The 20,370-nt window shown below is 32.4% G+C and overlaps 1 long non-coding RNA gene across 2 annotated transcripts; it reads right to left on the reverse strand.

Moving 5' to 3' along the window:
• Positions 1 to 422: 422 nt before the first annotated feature.
• LOC145677319 (uncharacterized) lies at positions 423 to 20,029 on the reverse strand. Of its 2 annotated transcripts, none has more exons than XR_014129766.1 (3): positions 19,932 to 20,029; positions 8,954 to 9,013; positions 423 to 1,729 (listed from the first exon to the last, which is right to left on the reverse strand). It is a non-coding gene; the product is annotated as an uncharacterized LOC145677319 (long non-coding RNA). The 2 variants fall into 2 exon arrangements; XR_014129765.1 differs by having other exon boundaries at positions 423 to 1,732.
• Between the last annotated feature and the right edge of the window lie 341 nt (positions 20,030 to 20,370).

The raw sequence follows: 20,370 nt of genomic DNA on the forward strand, positions 1-20,370 counted from the left end.
TGATATGATAAAAACCATAGTAGATTGCAGTAAATGTTAACATTATATCGCCTGTCATTTATGTTAACCCGCCGAGTGACACGGTCATGCGGGTTGCATATAAATACGTTTATTTTTACCTATGATGAACTAACAAAGGATTTGTACGTTATGGACACTTGAATGGTCAATTATCTCAAGACACTGGTAATTAAAAATTAAAGTGATATGATAAAAACCATCTAGGGTCCAAATCCTAATAACCCCCCAAAAATAAAAGAAATTGGTTCAGCCGTATTAGCGTGATGAGGGAACAAAGGATTTGTGCGTTCTCTTTTATATATATAGATATTTGAACAGTTCTATAGTGTTATAAATAAGCCGATCTCCAGTATAAATCTAGAAACGCAGGAAACAGATAATAAAAATAAATAATACTTTCTTTTAATGTATTTATTGCGTTTAATCTCTTGTTTTCATATTGGTCAGAAATATGTCTCTTTAACTATATATATATATACTTGTATATTTATATATATTATATTTATATATATTTTTTCGTTTTAAAACAAACAGCAAATAAAGTACTCCCTTGTACTCTTTGGCACAGTATAGACATTATTAATGCCCAATATGATATGAAATGTTTGTTTTAAAAAAAGTAATATATTTATTATAAATTGTAATGCATGTTTCTTTAAGGTTAATCACACGATAAAACTCGTAACAGAAAAAAAAAAAAAAAATATTACAGTGGTAACAGAGACATTTTAGTGTAATGGACAATCTGTACAGTTTTCCGCCTTGTATACAAAGAAATCATCATACATACATATACAATTGAACTTGAGAGTTTTTTCCCCCATTTTTAGCATCAACATGTTCGTTAATATGAACGAATTTATTTTAGTGCGGCCTGAACAAGTGTGGCCAAGTTCTGAAGTTAGAATTTTCATTTCATAAACCATCACAATATGAGTTTATTCCCTTCTCTTAGAAAAAAAAAAAAGTCATTCTAACAAGTGTTTCTGTATTTCACATACCTTAGATATTAGAAGTCTCATATTAGTATTATTTCCTTTTGCGTTTTATATTCCAAAATGATATGGCAGTATTCTTTTAATCTCACAAGTTTCAAAACACACTAAAAACTATTCAAGATATTTGAGCTTGCACTATGGTTGAAATAAGTGGACGATTAAAATTGATCAAAATATATAAATATGTATATTATACCATTAACACAGCAAAAGTAACATTCTTTCATATGTATATATATATATATATAAACCGAAAGAACCAAGAGAGTGTTTGCTCACTTCTGGATTGGTCTGGTAACGTAATAAGTGGTTCAATATTATTCTATAAACAAGTTTAGGCTGTTGTTACGTTAAGTTCTTTCGTATGTAGAGATGTTTTTTTTTCTTTTGTTTTCGCACTATGAAAACACTCCTTTTTAAAACACGTTTCATTTCGTTTGAGCATCATCCAAAACAACACTAACATGCACGATAATTATTTATTACTTTATTTTATTTCTGTAAAGATTATTTATTTCCTTACAAACTTAAAACGCTGCACTGTCACCTCACAACGAACACAATTCCAACAGATAGGGTCACAGAGTAAATAAATGAAAGAAGCCACAGTCTCGACACTGAATTTCTACCACTAGTGACCTCTGACGGAAGATCGTTGATAGTTGAGCTTTGATCCAGCGAGGTGCCATCCATCCCTGAGTCAAGCGGTGCTACTGTGTGGAAGAAAATAAACAGAAGAAAACCATAATTAGTGCACATTCAGATTATTACGCATTACGCATAGATGATGGTTTATATTTAACTAATAGCAAAAACAGTACTCACCACCCATTTGTCCATCGATATCTTTAATACTACGTTCCAAGTTTAGGCGTAAATCATCTTTTGGTATTATAAAGAAAATACACATGTGTAACTTTACCGTATATTATTGTACATGGCTATTGTAATAGATCTTCCCGATATCAAAATTTAATAACTCACGTTTATTTGTTCACAAGGATGAAAGAAAGTTAAGTTAAATGAAAGAAAAACTCAAAAAGTTCTAGTGGTTAGAGAAAGCTGACGTTTAGTTATGCATTTCATCGCTAGAGCGATACTAAATTAAAATGCCAGGAAACAAAGATAGGAGATTATTTTGTGTTCTCGAATTTCATGTAAAAGAGTCTATAGTTGGTGTTCAATGAAATTTCAGGACGAAGTTCGGATTAGATCTACCAAGCGGACACTCACTTCGTAAGAGGAACAGACAATTTAAAGAAAGTTTGTGTATCTGCACAAGGAAATCAACAGGTCGGCCAGGAGTTGATGAGGAAACAGTTGATCGCGTGTGTGTGACCTTCGCCAGAAGCCCACACACATCAACAGTTCGTGCAACCAAAGAACTGAACTTGAAGCAGACAACAATTTGAAAGATTCTGTGAAAACCTTTGAAATTTAACCCATACCGACTGAAATTTTTACAGTCGCTTAAACCTATTGACGAGGATAAAAAGCTTGAGCTATGTGTTGTGATGGAAAACCTTATGGAAAGAGATGGTTTCATTGTGTCAGTTGTATTTAGTGATGAGTCTACCATCTTTCGGAGAAAGTAAACAAACAAAATGTAAGGACAAAGGTCTTGGAAAGTCACTATGATTATGAAGAATATCCGTGATTCCTCAAAGTAAAGAAGCAGTAGCATCTATAGATTCTGATATGTTGGAAAGTGTGGCAAGAATTACATTTGATATGTGCCGAATTACCAATCCCATATTGAGCGTTTTGGACCTGGAACATAACATGTATGTATTTTAAAAAATGAGTATTCCTTTCATTTAACGTAGTTGCATGTCATTGTGAATAAACAAACGTGAGTTATTAAACTTTGAAATCGGTAAGGTCATTTACAGCAGCTCTGTCGTTTAAAATATGAAGAAACCTTTGGGTTTGGCGCAGGAGATCCGGGTTCGATTCCTTGTGGAAGCTCATATGATGCGGATTCCATTTTAAACTCATATCGCCTTGGTGATAACGGGATATCTAACTCCAAACCATCTTACCTACCAACAAAACCTATGTATATAACACACATTAACGTCTATAAAATGAATTATCAGTTATTGTCAATTAATTACAGGCAAAAAATACCTAGTTCTAGATGTGAAACTTCTTGAAATGCGGTACGATAACTTAGTTTTTCAGTTTAATGTCCTACGATTATGCTTCGAGGCTAAGGAAGACGGTAATAATGAAAATGAATGAAATGGGGGAATGAAGAAAGTGGGGAAAAATAAGGAGGAACCTCGAGAAAACCGACACACAGTGTTTGCCTACAAAAAGCCTACTTCACGGTGGCTGGGATCGAACAAGGGATCGCACTTACTAGAGATGAGCGTTCTAATACTGAGCCTCTACGAACGATAACTGTAGTAGTAACTTAGCTCAGGGCGATTTCGATAGATTTATAGCTTTCTTCCTTCTACTACAAAGCTCTATAGTTACTTCATTGTGATTATCTCCAAGATAACTATGATAACTGTAGTAGTAACTTAGCATAGGGTGAGTCCGATAAATTTGTAGTTATCTTCTTGCTATTACAAAACTCTACAGTTATCTAATTGCCACCATCTCGAAGATAACTACAAAACTATCGGACGATTCCCATGTATAATTATTGTATTAAGTTAAATTATATGTATTATTTTTACACATAGAACTAAGTATGAGTAGTATTCTTACCACCTATATATTTTCCTTAGTGTATCAATATATGAGTTACGTCATGTTGGTTTTGGTTATTGAATGAATTATTAGTGCAATATTTAGTAAACATTAGACAATTGATAACATAATTGAAGACTTACATTTCTTAAAAGAAATTGAAATTTATGTTTATTTCATCATATCCATAGTTAGTTTAAATTAAGCTGAATAGATTGCCGCTTTATGAAGCCTTAATTTTTTCTGTTGCTACTTTCTTCACATATTTTTCTAATTCCTTTTAATAAATTGTGGATTTATTAATTATATCACTGAACATGTCCATTGCTAATGTAGAAGCATATTGACTTTCTAAAGGATTAATGATTTACGCTATTAATAAGATTTTAAAGTAATGAGAAACTTTGAGGTAATTCAAAATTGCAATATTCATACAGTATTAGGAAACAAATGTAAAACAATTTTCTGGTAATATAATAATGTTTATACGTAATATAATTTATTAAGTATACAATTACGTATACGTATTACAATTTTCTGGTAATGTAATATAATTTATAATAATGTTATGGAACTACGTACATAACATTTAAGAAAATAGAAAATAGTATATCAAACTAAACTGATATATATTTATTTCCGTTTAGTTTGATATACTATTTTCTTAAATGTTATGTACGTAGTTGGACTTAGGTTTCAATATCAGACTTTAATCTACTTAATAACATTCTGGCACAAACATTCAATATGGCCGACTGTGAGACATGATATTTCCTTCTTGTCCAGTATTCTTTTAATACACTTTTGAGTTCATTCTGACGACGAGAAATTTTGCTTTGAAAAATAAAATAGCGATTTTATTTAATCTTCTTAGTGTGTCTCTTTTCGAACTTATATGAATCCATTTATTTTGATTTTCTTATATTTATACGTTCTGATTTGAATACAAATATAACTGAATCTTAAGGTATATACTATACTATTTAAGTATTTGACCCTTTTCTGACGACCATTTTCGTCCACTTACTTGTGTACATTTAGGTACAAATTTAGAGCAGTGATAATACTCAATACAGCAAATACATATAAAATAGAAAGCTTCACACTTATCTCAGAGGTCCCAACTATTAAGTAATAGTTTCGAGGAACACGATCGTCATCCTCAGCTTTACTTCGAATCATTTTCTACGCTTTTCACCTTCCCACACTTTTTTTTTTTTTTTTTTTTTTTTTTTTTTACCATTCTGTTTTTGACCATCTTCAATTTAGTTTTTGACGTGAAGTGTATATCTACTTGGAATTACTTTTTTTTTTTATCCTTTTTACCTTTCCATATGTTTATCGTTATAATTTATTTCAGATGTAAGTTGAAGATGGAGATATACTCCTAAAAAGTACTACTTAATTTTTTAGACCTCTGCGATGAGTATAAAGCTTTGTATTTTATAATAATAATAATAATAATAATAATAATAATAATAATAATAATAATAATAATAATAATAATAATAATAATAATAATAATAATAATATACAAAAACAGTTATGTATTTTTTGTCTGATAAGGTGCTATATTTTTGCCGTTCGGCTGCTCATGGCACAGAAATAAATAAACATTATTATTATTATTATTATTATTATTATTATTATTATTATTATTATTATTATTATTATTATTATTATTATTTTCTATATTACTTTAGATGTATTTTATTTGTGGTAGAGTTCTATGCTCTGGAAGTTGACACTAAAGATACAAGCTTACTGTAGTCGAGTGTTTATAATAACCGTGCTCAGATAATTCCTAATTAGCAGCATCTGAATATTGATATATTGTAAAGTACCAAAAATTAAAATTCATGTGTTTTGGAAATTTATTTTCTCTTGTAATATAAGGAAGCGATAATCAAGCTATTTGTTTAAGGAAATAAAAACAGATAACGTGGGCTTCACACTACAGTTATAGGTAGTTTTCTATAAGGAAATAACTGAATAAGGAATTTCATAAAAATACCTGATTTAAGCTCTTCGCTACAACCAGAAAGCGTCCGGATCCCGGAAAAGGGTTGTGCTCAGTGCCGAACTGGCCACGTTGGCTACTTGGAGATCGCCAAGGGCCCGAGGCACAATGGGCTCCGCAGGGATCACGAGGTGCAGGACCTGTAGGCCTTGGTCGAACTTTCGCGATCGCAAATGCTTTCTAGGGTCTTCCTACCATAGGGGTTGCGGAAGCCTAAGTTCGTATTTCAGAAAGAAGTCTTCTCGGGTCCCCTTGCTCATATCAGTACGGCCCCGTGAGACAGTAAAACTTCGTACTTAGCGATGGGCCCCTCTAGTCCGTAACGACCCCTTGCGTTTATTGCTTTCACCTGTTGTGAAGTTCACGATTACGTTTGATTGTCTTAGTATTGTTGTATCTTTCGTGTTTTTTTTTTTTTTTTTTTTTTTTTGGTCTGTTTCATACTACACATTTATTCAATACAGAAAATATGATTTTGTCACTTATCATGTTTTCAGTCCGGCACTGGTTGTGCTGGTTGGGTACGAAGAGTTGACTGAGAGTTTGAATTAAGATCGGATAGTGAAAAGACAATAGGAGATCATCAAAGCTGAATTAGCCAGTGAGTATTACATCTATTTACGATGTTGGATAGTTATAATGGTTAAGTTTCTGTGCTATTAGAATTTAGTACAACCTTGTAATTAGGACCATTTCGAGTCGTGATAGCTTATGGCGTGATGTCGAATATATCCAAGGAAATTGATTTCTATTATTTAATTTCTTATGCTAAGACATTCGTAAAACTCATCCTTGAGTTGTCTTAATAAACAGTTTACAAAGTTCAGATGAGCTACGTTCTGCCTCCAAGCATAAAGGTTTTTAAAGATGGTAAGTAATTTCAGTTTGAAATTTATAGCACACGTAAATATGGTTTCTTTTATATTTCAGCGCATGTTAGAAGAATTTATCAGGAAATGCAGATGTTAAATAAATAATAATAAGAGAAAGTTTTCTGAGAATGAGGTGTTTATGCTAGTAAGAGATGGAAAAATAAATCAGAATCTCTGCGTTAATACATATTAACCATCGTTGACAAAATCCCAGAATATTATTCATTTCATCTTGTACTTGAATTATGTACTTCCGCACAAAGTTTCCGACAGGCAAGGAAGTATGATACATGAAATATTCAGAGCCAGAATGGGTCATGTTCTCTTTATGACCATGGAGTAATTGAATACTGAAGTTTGTTTCCCAATAACGAATATACTGCACTTGATATTAATTTTCATATTATAATACATTCCCACCAAATATTAATGAAGATATATTCTAGCACTTTTTTTATGATGTTTCGAAGTAAATTTAGTTAATGAAGTTGAAGTCCGACAAATTAAAAACAAAGTAAAATAATATAAGTTTGGTATTGATTTCCAGTTTTTCGTTCGATATAAGTAGAGCCATTTTATGATATATGAACTGTCTCTATATGTGCTTCTTGTACTTGCATTGTGTAACACAATTGTAGTTTAACTAATTGGTTGATGCTAGCGTTGCTATGTTAAATAACTTACACTAAAGATACAAATCACTGAGCAAAGGAACGTTTATTTAAATATTTAAAAATAATAAATGTATGACAGTTTCGCCAAGTAACTGAACATATTGGCTTCATCAGTCATGGTAGAAACAAGAAAGAGTTGCATCTAAATATAACAGAATCGATCCTTAAATATGAATGTGGAAGAAGACCAGATTCATTGAAAAAGAGAAAAGGTGTGTTATGAATTGGCTTTGCTCAGCAATCTGTATTTTTAGTGTAAATTGTGTTTTCTTTGTATTTTTTAATAGCTGGAGAAAAAAGGTTTGTACAGCAAAACCGAAATGTTCCAATTAATGTAATATTCCAGTGTAGTTTTAGCTTTGTATTTTTTGCCATTGTGTCAGTTCTCTTTACGCAATTTTAACATTAATAGTTATGCTATTTAGATCAGAGACCTAATGACAAACATTTTTTTTTTTTTTTTTTGTTCTACAGATTGCACCCAAATTGGAAGAAATATTTTGTTATCTATGCCAAAGGGGCACAAAAGATTAAATGCTATTTTTAAGAACTTATAAATATAATTTTTTCTACAGAAATGAATCAGATTTTATGTTGATCTTTTTCTTAAAAGAAAAAAGCTAAATAAAAGTTATGGGAATTTTTATTTTATCGGTAAAAATCTTCATTTAAATACTTTATAATGTAGAACCTCAAAGTTCTTAATTTTAGCGCTTACTCCTAATGTTATTTTATAAGCAAGAGTACAGTATATTGATGGTACTGGCTTGAAAGAAATTTGAACAGACATATATCCATAATTCTTTAGTACAGCGAAATGAATCAGTTCTGATAATTTCACAGCTTTACTTGAAAGTAACTCATAATTGATCCAAGTACCTAGAAACTGTTGTCTTGTAAATAAACTCTAAAGATATTTATCTTGCTGTTTCCCACACTCTTATAGAGAAATGATACGTTACTATACATAGGAGTTGTCTGTATAATTAATTCCTATCCATACTATATCCGCTAAACCCATTTTTTGATTACCGGTGTTTGGACAATGGTGCTCTAAAGGCAGATAAAGGCAGATTAGGATGTCGATTATCCTAAAATGAATCTCTAACAGTGTAGAGAAAGGAAGGTTTATAGTTTATATATTTGATTCAATTTAATTTTATTCTAGTATAATAAACTGGCACTAAAAGATCCCTATCTATTCTAAGCCTGGAGAACAATTCATGATTTCTGGCAAATACTTCATTACCTTTTCACGGAAAATACTAGAGAAGATTAAAACATATTTCAATTACTATAGAAACTTAGCTGGTCAGTGTAATGAAAGTAGAACTCAAACCATTTGTAAAATTAGTAAGTATATAATACTGAATTTAATTATATAAAAAACTGTTTATCCCACCTGAGGTAAAGGACTGAATATTTGATATATTTTAAGAGTGAAAAGATGATTTTGTCAACATAAGATGCCTTCAAAACTAATATTAGAACAGAACATTACTAAACTAAAGTCGTATGACTAAAACAACAAAGTTTAGTTCAGGTTGTGATTTTTATTTTTAAAAGCAATTCGATTAACCTGGAAATCTGATTAATTGGGATTTATTTTTAACGGGACAGTAATGTATATGTCTGTAGATAAACAATCACGAAACGAAATCTTACCATAGGTTGTCCATGCTGTTTCCTTAGGCTTGTTACCTTTCGTACTCGTAGCATCGTAACCTGAAATAAAAATATGATTTCGTTATAAGAATTAAGCTTTCCTAACATTATACTTAATCTGGCACATTCTTATAACGTTAAATTTCGCATTATTCAGAAAGATTCACAAAAGAACTAATCGTGTCTGATTTTGAATACAATGAAATTATGTATAAAGATGAAATCCTGTTTGTTATAATTAAATAGGAAAAATAGTGTATAAGTCAATTGTCGTGCAGCCTTTCACTTTTGCTTCAAATATTAAATTTTAAATAGTTTTAACAATAACTTAGAAGGGGGTTTTATTCAGTAAATGTGATTTTATCTTTCTCCTAAAGCAATTTTTTTAAGAATTCTAGAAAATTCAAAATAATAACTATACTGTAAGTACTTTCGCTGATGCTTCTTCAGATAGGAGAAGAAGAAATACATGTATATCTTTCAGTTTAACATCCCACGATTATGCTTATTAGGCTAAGGGAGAAAGCTGATTAAGGTAAGTTAATGACGTTGGAAGAATTGATAGAATGAGAGTGTGGGAGGAAAGGGGAGTACCCCGAGAAAATCCACGGGCACGATGTTGTCCACCAAAAACTTACTTGGCCGGGGATCGAACCAGGGGCCCCACGGACCAGAGGTAAGCTCTCTACTATTCAGCCACCGTGCCCACCCCCCAGAAGAAGAAATATGAAAAGATATTAAAGTGGGTAACGGTATTTGAGAAACATCAAATACTGCTACATATTGGTTATCTGAGATCCACCATATTGCCAAATTCAAATGCGTAAATGTTTAGTGAAGTAAGAAAAGAAAACCGCGGGTTGGGGCAAAGGGTAAGAAGTAAAGTTAATGGATTGATATTAGAAAGAGAGAGGAGGAAAAGAGTGCGAGAGAGAAATGGATAAAAATAAACATATGAGACACAGGGAGCGGGGTAGGGTAAGGCGATTAGACCAGAGCTGTGGTTCGCGGGTAGGATGGTATTGCAAGTGTCCACCCATTCCATTTCAAGGGATCTGCCACTTGTAACCTCATGTCCAATATTTACCATCATGCCTTTTAAAAAAAAATATTCCCTATTATTTGCTTTATCAATGAACCTCTACCCCCAAAGAGCATACTAGTCTCCATAGATATAGTTTTATTATCCAATATTTCATTCCCCCATGCCTTAGCACCCTTAAAGAATTCCTAGATGCAGTCAACGAACTTTGAAAACACAATACACAAATTGTAATCCACCTAGCTCGGTTAGTCCTAAGAGTGAACAAATTCACATTTGAAAGTAATAACTTTTTGTACTGCCATACATTCGCGTGAATTCTTCGTACACCTTCTATTTATAGGACACTTAGAATAACAAAATTTTCTCTCATGTTCCTTAAAATTTTCATGTGGTTCCGATTCATAGGTTTTATTTTACTAGTACTAACTCACGATCAACCAGTACTGGGACTACCCTTACACTTCTTAACAACAAATACCCAATTAAATACACTGGTTCTCTTCCAACCACATGTTCATTTTCCTTGATCTAGATGCCAAGATTTGAGAATAGGATTTTTGAGAGTGACATATACATAAAACTAAGAACGGTATTCAACATCTGTCTTCAAGATTATTACTATAATAAAATTTGCCTACCCTATGTCTCTTTACGAAACTCTTATCTCATTAGCCATCTTGTCTTTCAACAAGTTTCTCTTCTCGTCAGCACTATCCCAAATAGATAACTCGCTCTAAACCTTATCCGCAAGTAATTCAATTGTTAACATAATAATATTATTATTATTATTATTATTATTATTATTATTATTATTATTATTATTATTATTATTATTATTATTATTATTATTATTATTAATAATAATAATAATAATAATAATAATAATAATAATAATAATAATAATAATAATAATAATAATAATAATAATAATAATAATAATAATAATAATAAATAATAATCATCATCATCATCATCATCATCATCATCATCATCATCATCTTACAATAGAACCCTCTCTAAAAAATTTCGTAAGTCAATGCCATCTGATTCTCCATTCCCTGAATCCTGCTTATTACATGCTTACCATCTCACCCGAGAAAGAAAAAAAGTTTATCTGCCTCGTCCCAAAATATGTAGCAAAATCTTCCCAACATTCACAGCGTCATTACGAGAATCGGTTCCATGAAACACCTGGACGTCCATTGAAGAAAATAAAAAAATCCATATATAAAACTTGTTTTATATTAGACACTAATCTAACTTCCCAATATCCCACCACAAAAATGACTCGTCAGCATTAATTTTTTTCACAAAATAAGTAAATGCTAACTCTGATTCAGTTTGTCCTTCAACATTCAAAAACGTAATCAGAATTTTTCCATCAGGAAAGGTTTTGTTGTTACAGTAATTATTGTTGTCACCCTTGTACACAAAATGGACCGTATTTTTTTTTGGAACATGTATGCAGCATAAACTCGTCTGTTTATTAACTTTAGAAGAATCATTTAGATGTCAAATTATTGTTGAACGATAAAGCTTTCCCCTGGTAGGGAGTTTGTCGTTATCGATCCCATAAGGAGGTGGAGAAGGTATTGTATTTTGGTAAAATATTGTGGAAATTGCATATTTTCATTTGCGCACTGCCCCCCTCTTCCGCTTTTCACACCTTAACAACGAGCCACAAAATGGTAAAGTTTAGACACCTTGCGGGGCACACACATCATATAGGTATTTGATTTGGGGAAGGTGTCCTTGTACAGTAAAAAGAGGTTGAAATTAATGGTGAAAAAATTGATCTCTTTTTTCGGTGTAAGCTTGACAACATTGTAAATGTTGATCAAGTTCAGGCATGCTTAGCAGGCACCAATGCTGATCGTGTAGTGATCCCATCAGGTTATATTTCTGTGTAAGTGGAGTGTAATTTGTTTCGTTTCTCGTATTATGAAAAAAGTGGCATAATGCCAAGAGTGTTTTATTAATGTGGACAATTTCTGTTACATTTGTGGTAAAAAAAAAAAAAAAAAAAAAAAATCTTTTGCAGTAACGTTTATGCTTTTGATACAGCTTGTGCTGCGAATATATGTTATGTGTTATGTGTGCAGCTTCTCACAGGATGGGAAAATGGTATACATTATATGCCTTTTGCAATTCCCATGGTCTGGAGGGATCAGAGTCCATTTCAGTGATTACTATTTTTGTTTAAGAGTAAATGAACATACTAAAAGTAAACATACTGTTACATATGTCATCTGCAATGATACTTGTATTACATAGTGACGAGTATCCTGTGCCAAAGCGTCCAGATTTTGTGACCTTAGTTGACTGACTCCGACACAATGCATACTGTGGAAGAAAGGCAACATAGAAGTGATTTTACACTCTATCAGAGGTGGCCCTAGGCAATTTGCCGCCCAGTGCAATGGCATCAATTTTCGTTTTCTTTCTCCAGAAAGAACAAATCTTAAAAGCCACGATTTTAAGTATGCTACTCCATTATGAAAAACGAAGGGAAGAAAAAATGCACTCGCACTTAGAAAGGCCTAAACACTACGAACAATCTCGTTGTATCTGTTTTTCCTTAAAATAATAATCTCTTATGTTAGTGAAAGATAAAGGAAGCACACCTGCAGAGGAAAAATGGTAATCCTTTTTATAGAATTCAATACCGAGCTTCAATCTCAATATATAAGTTGCAATTCCAGTGCAACTAGCTCTTTTATTTTGATTTCTTGATTTTCCTTCCACATCTGTTAATAAACTAAAAAGAAAATAAGTTTCTATCTTCAATGATAAGGAACTTGATTGTAACAAAAACAAGACTAGTTTTCATATCAAAACTGTGATAACTAACTAAATAGAACAGGTGTTCTCTACTGTTCGAGAATTGAGTTCTTGTATTTGACAACAATCAAGCAATTCCTGTTGGGATTTGTTTGACCATTTACTTTAGCACTGTTCATATGACCATTAACTAATGCGACTTAAACATGCTTTATGAATGTAGTATCCAAATAGAAGGTAGGCTTAGTAAATTTAACTACCATCATCATGAAGTCTGTGTGCAACAAGATATATTTGTTTTAAATAATATAGTTTAGAAAGATTTTGCCGCCCCGTTCAAATGCATGTGTTTTATGTATGGTAGAGCCGGTTCTGCATTCGATGTTTCTCAGAACTCCATCTTCTAATTCAAACAGATCTCAATAATCTCATTTGGAATTTAAAGTTGTCTAAACAACAAGCCAATCTTCTAGGTTAGAGCCTCAAAGGTTGGAATCTATTACACAAAGATGCAAAGACAAGCATATCGTAGTCGCGACAGTGATTTCAAGGACTATTTCTCGATAGAGCATGATGTATTTTATAATAATGTTGGTGCAGTTCTGGGGGCTCTTGGACATGAACACCAGTCACATGAATGACAATTGTTCATAGACTCCTCGAAAATAAGTTTGAAAGCTGTAATTGTGTATCATGACAATGAATATCCATTAATTCCAGTGGCCCTGTTACTGACATGAAAGACACATATGAAAATGAAGGGTAAGGGGAAAAAACAAGGAATGTCCATGCATGTGCTTTACCGGGTGCTTTGTCCTATCTGTTGGTGAGGTACTATTTGATTGTATATGCCATGCACGCGAAGATGTAGAAATATCCATGTAAAAAGGGATGAAAGATTTAATAACCCTATTCTTTGTACGTGATTTCCAATATTAAAATGCCGTTTTCTCAAAAATGTAATTTTGTGACATTCCTTCTTTTTCCCCCTTACCCTTCAAATATGAAATTGCTGTTAAAATAAACTCCAGTAGGCGAAATAAAACTGGAATATCTTTGGTGATTTAAAGATCATAGTTTTACAACTTGGCTTGCAGCTTGGATATACCGAATTCTGCTGTTTCTTGAGTGAACGGGATAGCAGAGATAGGAAGGCTCACTACGTTAAGAAGCAATGGCCCAAACGTAAAATTCTTACTCCTGGAAGCAAAAATCTGTCTCACATCCCATTGGTGAATTCTGAACGAACGTACTTGCCACCGTTGCATATCAAATTGGGTCTCATGAAGAATTTTATAAAAGTTCTTGATGAAAATTATCCTGCATTCGTGTACTTGAAATCTAAACTTCCCAGAGTTAGAGATATAAAACTAAAGGAAGAAATATTTATTGAGCCACAATTCACATCAGTATTGGATATTGAAAATTTTGCAGTGTTGTTGAATCCTCTGGAAGACAAAGCGTAGAAAGCCTTCGTAAGTGTTTATCGTAGTTTTCTTAGAAGACATAAAGCAGACAACTATCGCGAAATAGTGAGAGATTTTGTGAATTTATATCAAGCAATGAAATGCAATATGTCTTTAAAAGTCAACTTCTTAGACTACCACTTAGCTTTTATCCCAGAAAGTCTTGGTTCAGTAAGTAATGAATATGGGAAGCGATTCCATCAGCAAAATTCTTACAATGGAAAAGAGATACCAGTTCATATGTAGTCTCAGGACGCTGGCCGACTACTGCTGGACATAGATGAGAAACATTCCAGGGGCTGAATACAGTCGAAAATCATAATTTATAATTTCTTAGGTAACTAACAATGATGCTTACTTTTCTTTTTTTCTTTACTGTATAACAAAGATACCTTCGGGAAATCAAATACCTATATGACATGTGTGTCCCATAAGCTGTCTAACTTTATCACTCAAGAAACAGCAACTCAAACTTTATCACTTTGTCGCCCGTTGTTAAGATGCAGCAAGCGGGAGGGATTGCGCAATTGAAAATATAAACTTTCCACAACATTTTATCGAAATTAAATGAGTACCCCCCTCTCTATGAGATCGATAAGGGCAAACTTCATTCTAGGTGGAAGCTTTATTTTTTCACAATAATCTGACGCTTAAATCATCCTTCTGCGTTAAAAAGCAGATGAGCTATGATGCTCCAAACACATACATGTTTTAAGAAAATACGATCCATTTCGCGGATAAGAATGACCAAAATAAATAAATAAATAAATAAATAACTGTCACTATCAAATCCTACCTGATGGAAAAATTCTGATTACATTTTTGAATTCAGAATGAAAGGGAACCCAGACTTGGTAACTTTGGTATGTAAAAGAATAAATAAATAAATAAAATAAAAAATAAAAACAAAAATAATAATGAAAAATAAGCAATAAAAAGTTTTGTAGGCCAGTGTAAGCCACATATTTCACCATTTCGGAATTTGCAATCTTTCTGATCATATATACACGTGTACGTTTTAAAATGTATTCGTTATCGAACCTCCCATATCACAGAAAATATTACTTCCTTTTCGATCCACAACAACACTTAGTTCTGAACATTTCTGCATTGTTCAAAATCCAAATCAATCTGTTCTAAAGCACACATCTGATTATAACAGTACATTTGATCATATTTTCTGTGAAAGTATTCTCTAAATTCTTTCTTTAGAGTCTTAATTCTCGGAAAAAAAAAAAAAAAAAAAAAAAACATTAACCTCCTATCTTGTATCCATGCACTTAACTGGATGTAAGCATCCTACTTTACTGCACTCACTTTATTTTTCATCACTTACTTTTATCTTTATCATTATTTTTTTACTTTTTAAGTATTTTTGGGCAGTAATTTCTTCCACAAAACTTACATTTTGTGTTATTTTTATTTTCTTATTATTTTGACACTTCTTTATTGTTTTATAACTAGTTTTTGTTTAAATATTTTCAGATCTTGTTGTTCTTCTTTATACAATTATATAATTTTCTCTATTCATTAGTTATCTGTTAGGGGAGCACGATAGTTCAGCGATAGAGGGCTTACTTCTGGTGTATAGGATCTCTAGTTCGATCCTCGGCCATGGAAGTTTGTGATGGACAACATTTTGTCCGTGGGGTTTCTCGTGGTATTCCAGTTTTCCCCCCACAATTCATTCCACCAATTCTCCTATCATCAATCATTTGCTTTAATCATCTGTCATCCTTAGCCTAAAGGGCATCATAGTGGGACGCTAAACTAAAATATTTCGCTAGAAGACGCTATCCATTTTAATTTTGATAAATTATCTCCCATACTCTTACCGCCCAAGATATTCTCCATCCATGAGTTTTATACTTATTCAACTAAACTTTTTGCATTCTAATTTGGTGACTTTATCTCGTGACTCTGGGCTCCAATTGGCTGCTTCATAGTCACTATTCTGTCTACTAAAGTTTCAATTTCTCCTTTTTCCTTTCCCCTTGCATCTGATGACATATTCAGCGAAAGTACTTACAATAAACTGTATTTTGTGTTATATGGTATTAATTTTAATATTTTCTGATAAATTTAGATATAACGATATACAGGTTAAATACACAGAGTGTCTCATAAGTCGCCATTGATAGGAAAAATAAACATTATATTTTCTTTATATTACAGATATCTTTACAAAAAAGTGCGTTTGACTAAAGAGCAAGATTTGAAATCATACTGAGGACCTGTTCAGAAACAGTTGCAACGTTCCAATCTAATTTAACAGAAAACATAAAATGAACATCACACACCACATTGCAGCAAAATTTAGTAGAAAGTTAAAAAATAAAACTGGAAGTGTTACAGGTCATATGAAATTAACATTGGAGGACACGCATTGAAATAAATACGGTTTCGAAACAATGGTAGTTATACGAAACATATCGTATTGAAAAAAAAGGTTTTTGTATATATATATATATATATATATATGTAGAAAACTTATGAGTACACTGTACATACACTGTACATGTACTTTTGCATTTTGTATACATTGATCATTAGAACTTGAAGCTGATAGCAAATAACGATGTGCGACACACCCATTTTTTCAACTTCTAATTAAGTCGATTAATGACTCGTCTCATAAAATAAGTTTCAAGAGATTATTTAGTAACAAAGTCCTTTTTTTTTTTTTTGTATATGGATGCTGCTATCGGAAACTATTTGAAAAAAATATTGAAGATGCAGAGGGTATCATATGCTGCATTATTAAATGACCGAATATGTTAAATAATATACTTTGTTATTCAGATCCATTTCATTTCTCTACAGTCTTATTTCTCTACAGGGGAAAAAGGAGGCAAGCCAGTTTTTTTTTTAATAATTTTACACAGTTTTCCACTGACTTACCTACTTCTTTCCCTGTAGGAAAATCTAGCATTAAATTTCTTAGTGACAAATACTGTGGAATTCTTCTTCTTACTGTGGAATTTACTCCATGCAAACCACACCTTTCAGGTTATGTTATTCTGCTAACACATTTTCGACCATTTCTTGACTTACCTCCTTTTTACCCTGTGATCTTCATATTTTAAAGTTGGTTTTCCTGTTTTTTCCTTTTTTAAAAAAAATAAAACAAAATGTACCTTTTGAAAGAAAATTTTCACCTATGATGTGTAACATACATCGGTGAGATTTGACGAATAGTAAGAAATTTTAATGTAATATACGTTTAGCGTGACGTTTTGACAGAACATCAGTACCAAGGTATCGGGCTTTAAAACTAGAAACATATAGAAGACAGAAAAAGTGAAATCTAATTTTCTTGCACTTTCTGTTACACTTTATGCATCGAAGCCACAGTGGGTCAGTGATGGAGCCCTCACCTGCACTGCGAGAGTTCCCTGGTACGATTCCATATCATATGTGTTTGTAATAGACAACATTATATTCTTGGGTTTTCTCGGGATTTTCCCGTTTCCTCCTACGTTCTCATTCCATCAATTTCTTTCATAATCATTCAAGTTCATTCATCATTCGACTCCTTTAGCGAAAGATTTATTTTTTTTTTTTTTACTTTATATATCTATTCAAAAACTTTTTCCTTCTAGTAATTACTTTTTCCCCTAGTAATTAGTAATTACTCTTTACTTTTTCCTTCTAGTCTTGAATATTGTAATTTTCTGAGCAATCTTAAAATTAAATCTTCAGTTTAAGAAATGTTATTCTGCAATTTTCTTGCTCGAACAAGTTTGTGTAAAAAAGCCAAGAATTCAGTGTCGAAATCAAGATTCTTCTTTTGCTAGTTCTTTCATTATTTTCGAGTTACATTCTCTAGATTCATCTACTTTTGTCTATGTCATATATCCAACTTTTGCACCCTTTAGCGATAATTTTAAATTTGTTATTCAATGTTTATGTAATTTATTTTTTTTTTTGAAATAATTTTATTCGTTTATATACTTTGATAACAAAAGTGTCCATTCTTCTCATGGTTTCAGAAAGATTTAATGAATATGAAACCGGAAATTTCAATATTATGGAAATTTCCTTCTTTATCCGCTTTAAGTTTGGAATTCTCGAAAACAAAATTTTTATTGAAGAGTTTTACACTGAATTTTACATGTTCAACTTAAGTGAATCTCACATTCGGCATTTTCTGAATGAACAATAGGAAATTTTAATATTATAGAAAGTGATCCCTCCTCCCTCCCCTTAGGAATGGAATTTACGAAAATCCCTGAAACAATAATTCCCTTATTTGCAAGACTCGAAGATTACAAAGTCACTCTCCCCTCTTTACTTTCGCGAAGGAATCTTTCGGGAAAAATGATGAAAAATGAAAAACAATTGGATACTAAGAACATTTCCCTTTGTCCTTCACAAGATCCTTGTTTATGGTCATTTCGTCTTGTGTAACAAGGCGGACTTCTGAACACAAAATTGCAACGCTCCAGAGGAGAGAGATTCCCTCCCTAAAATTGTCACGCGGCTTGTACGTCAGTCTTCGAGTTTCGTCAAAGAATGGCATCTGCTGTGAGGTATAGAAATGGTCTTTATTGTATGATTGCTATTTCTGTAGAGACAGCCAACGAAACTAAAGACAAAGCTGCCCAAAACAAGTTTCTGAAATATATATATATATATATATAGAATGAAAAAACAGAGACAACATTAGTATTTTAGCCAGGAGGACTCATAAATCTCTACCATGTGTCACGAAGACTAGAAGGGAAATGTTTAGAGGACTCTCAAAAAAGATCTGGAAATTTATCTCTCTATGAATGTTCTGTACGTTGCCAACCGTAAACGGAAGTATATATTATAATTGATCTGAGCCATTAAATCAAAAATAGAGACTGTGAACTTATTATTGCTGTTGGAAAATATCATACAAAATTTTGAGTCGGTAAGTGCGATATATTGTTAAATATGCATGCAGAAATACCTACGTGTTATCTTACAGGGATTCTGAAACATTCGCAAGCGGGTAAACACCCGTTAAAGTAGTATTACGAAAATACTGAGAACCTACATTAAGCCATAGGATTTAAGGCCCTGGAGGGAATTTCATGAATCCAGAATAGGGAGGGTGAGGGTGAAATTTTCATCCGGGAAGTCGCTGAAATCACCACTACCTATAGTAGTATAACCTGGGCGATAACGATCCACCTATTTCTACTCTTTTATATTATAGTAAGTTAATTTTTCAATATTTTTTATATCTTTGTGAATTCTCTCCCTTCTTTAAAGTTATATAAAATTCTCATAGATCATTTTAGATACAGCAAAATACAAAATACAAAAATTTCAATATCGCAGCGACAGCATAATAGTCTTCGGAGAAACAAGAAAAAAATCTCTGATGTGACATTACATTGAAAGGATGTCGTAATATTTTACTGAGGGTTGGATACTGTTTAATAAACAAAAATCAAATTAATATTTAGGTTGTGCGTCCTCCAATGAACAGGTTCGACTAATTTGTGTTTTGCCATCTTACGTCGTTCATCTCTGGTGACTTAACGGAATTTGGAAAGGAAAACGACCCTTAGACAAGCTATTCTTTATATATATATATATATAAAAAAAAATCCTTGGTTGATTTTGTAATTACGTGAAATGTAGTACATTCATTCGGGTTGAAAAAGTTTTCAGTAACAGGTAATACATAATTTAAAGAAAGTATACCTACCAGACAACGTAACAACTTGATTTTCTGTAGAGCCTAACGGGACTCTCGTCTGCATCTTTATCTCTGAAAAATACAAAGAAAAATATTATTGATGCGTGTGAGCTTACAAGAAATGCTTCCTAATCGTAAAACGAGTTTTTAATAAAATTTGAAATATGGATTTAGTAGACCCATGTAACTTTTCCAAAGTTATAACTGTTAATGGATACAACTGTAACTGTTAATAGAAATAACAAAGATTTTTTGGATCTTAAATGTAGACCATGATATTTTTCAACGATGAATACAAATATTTTCTAATTCATGTAAATTAAGAGGGGAGGGGGAGGGGCATGGTGACTAAGTGGTAGAGCACTTACCTCTGGTGCTTAGGATCCCTGGTTTGATCCCCGTCCAGGTAAGCTTGTGGTGGACAACATCGTGTCCATGGGTTTTCTCG

The sequence above is a fragment of the Thermobia domestica genome, unplaced genomic scaffold (genome assembly GCF_964235325.1).
Source record: "Thermobia domestica unplaced genomic scaffold, izTheDome1.hap1.1 HAP1_SCAFFOLD_753, whole genome shotgun sequence".
Taxonomy (NCBI): domain Eukaryota; kingdom Metazoa; phylum Arthropoda; class Insecta; order Zygentoma; family Lepismatidae; genus Thermobia; species Thermobia domestica.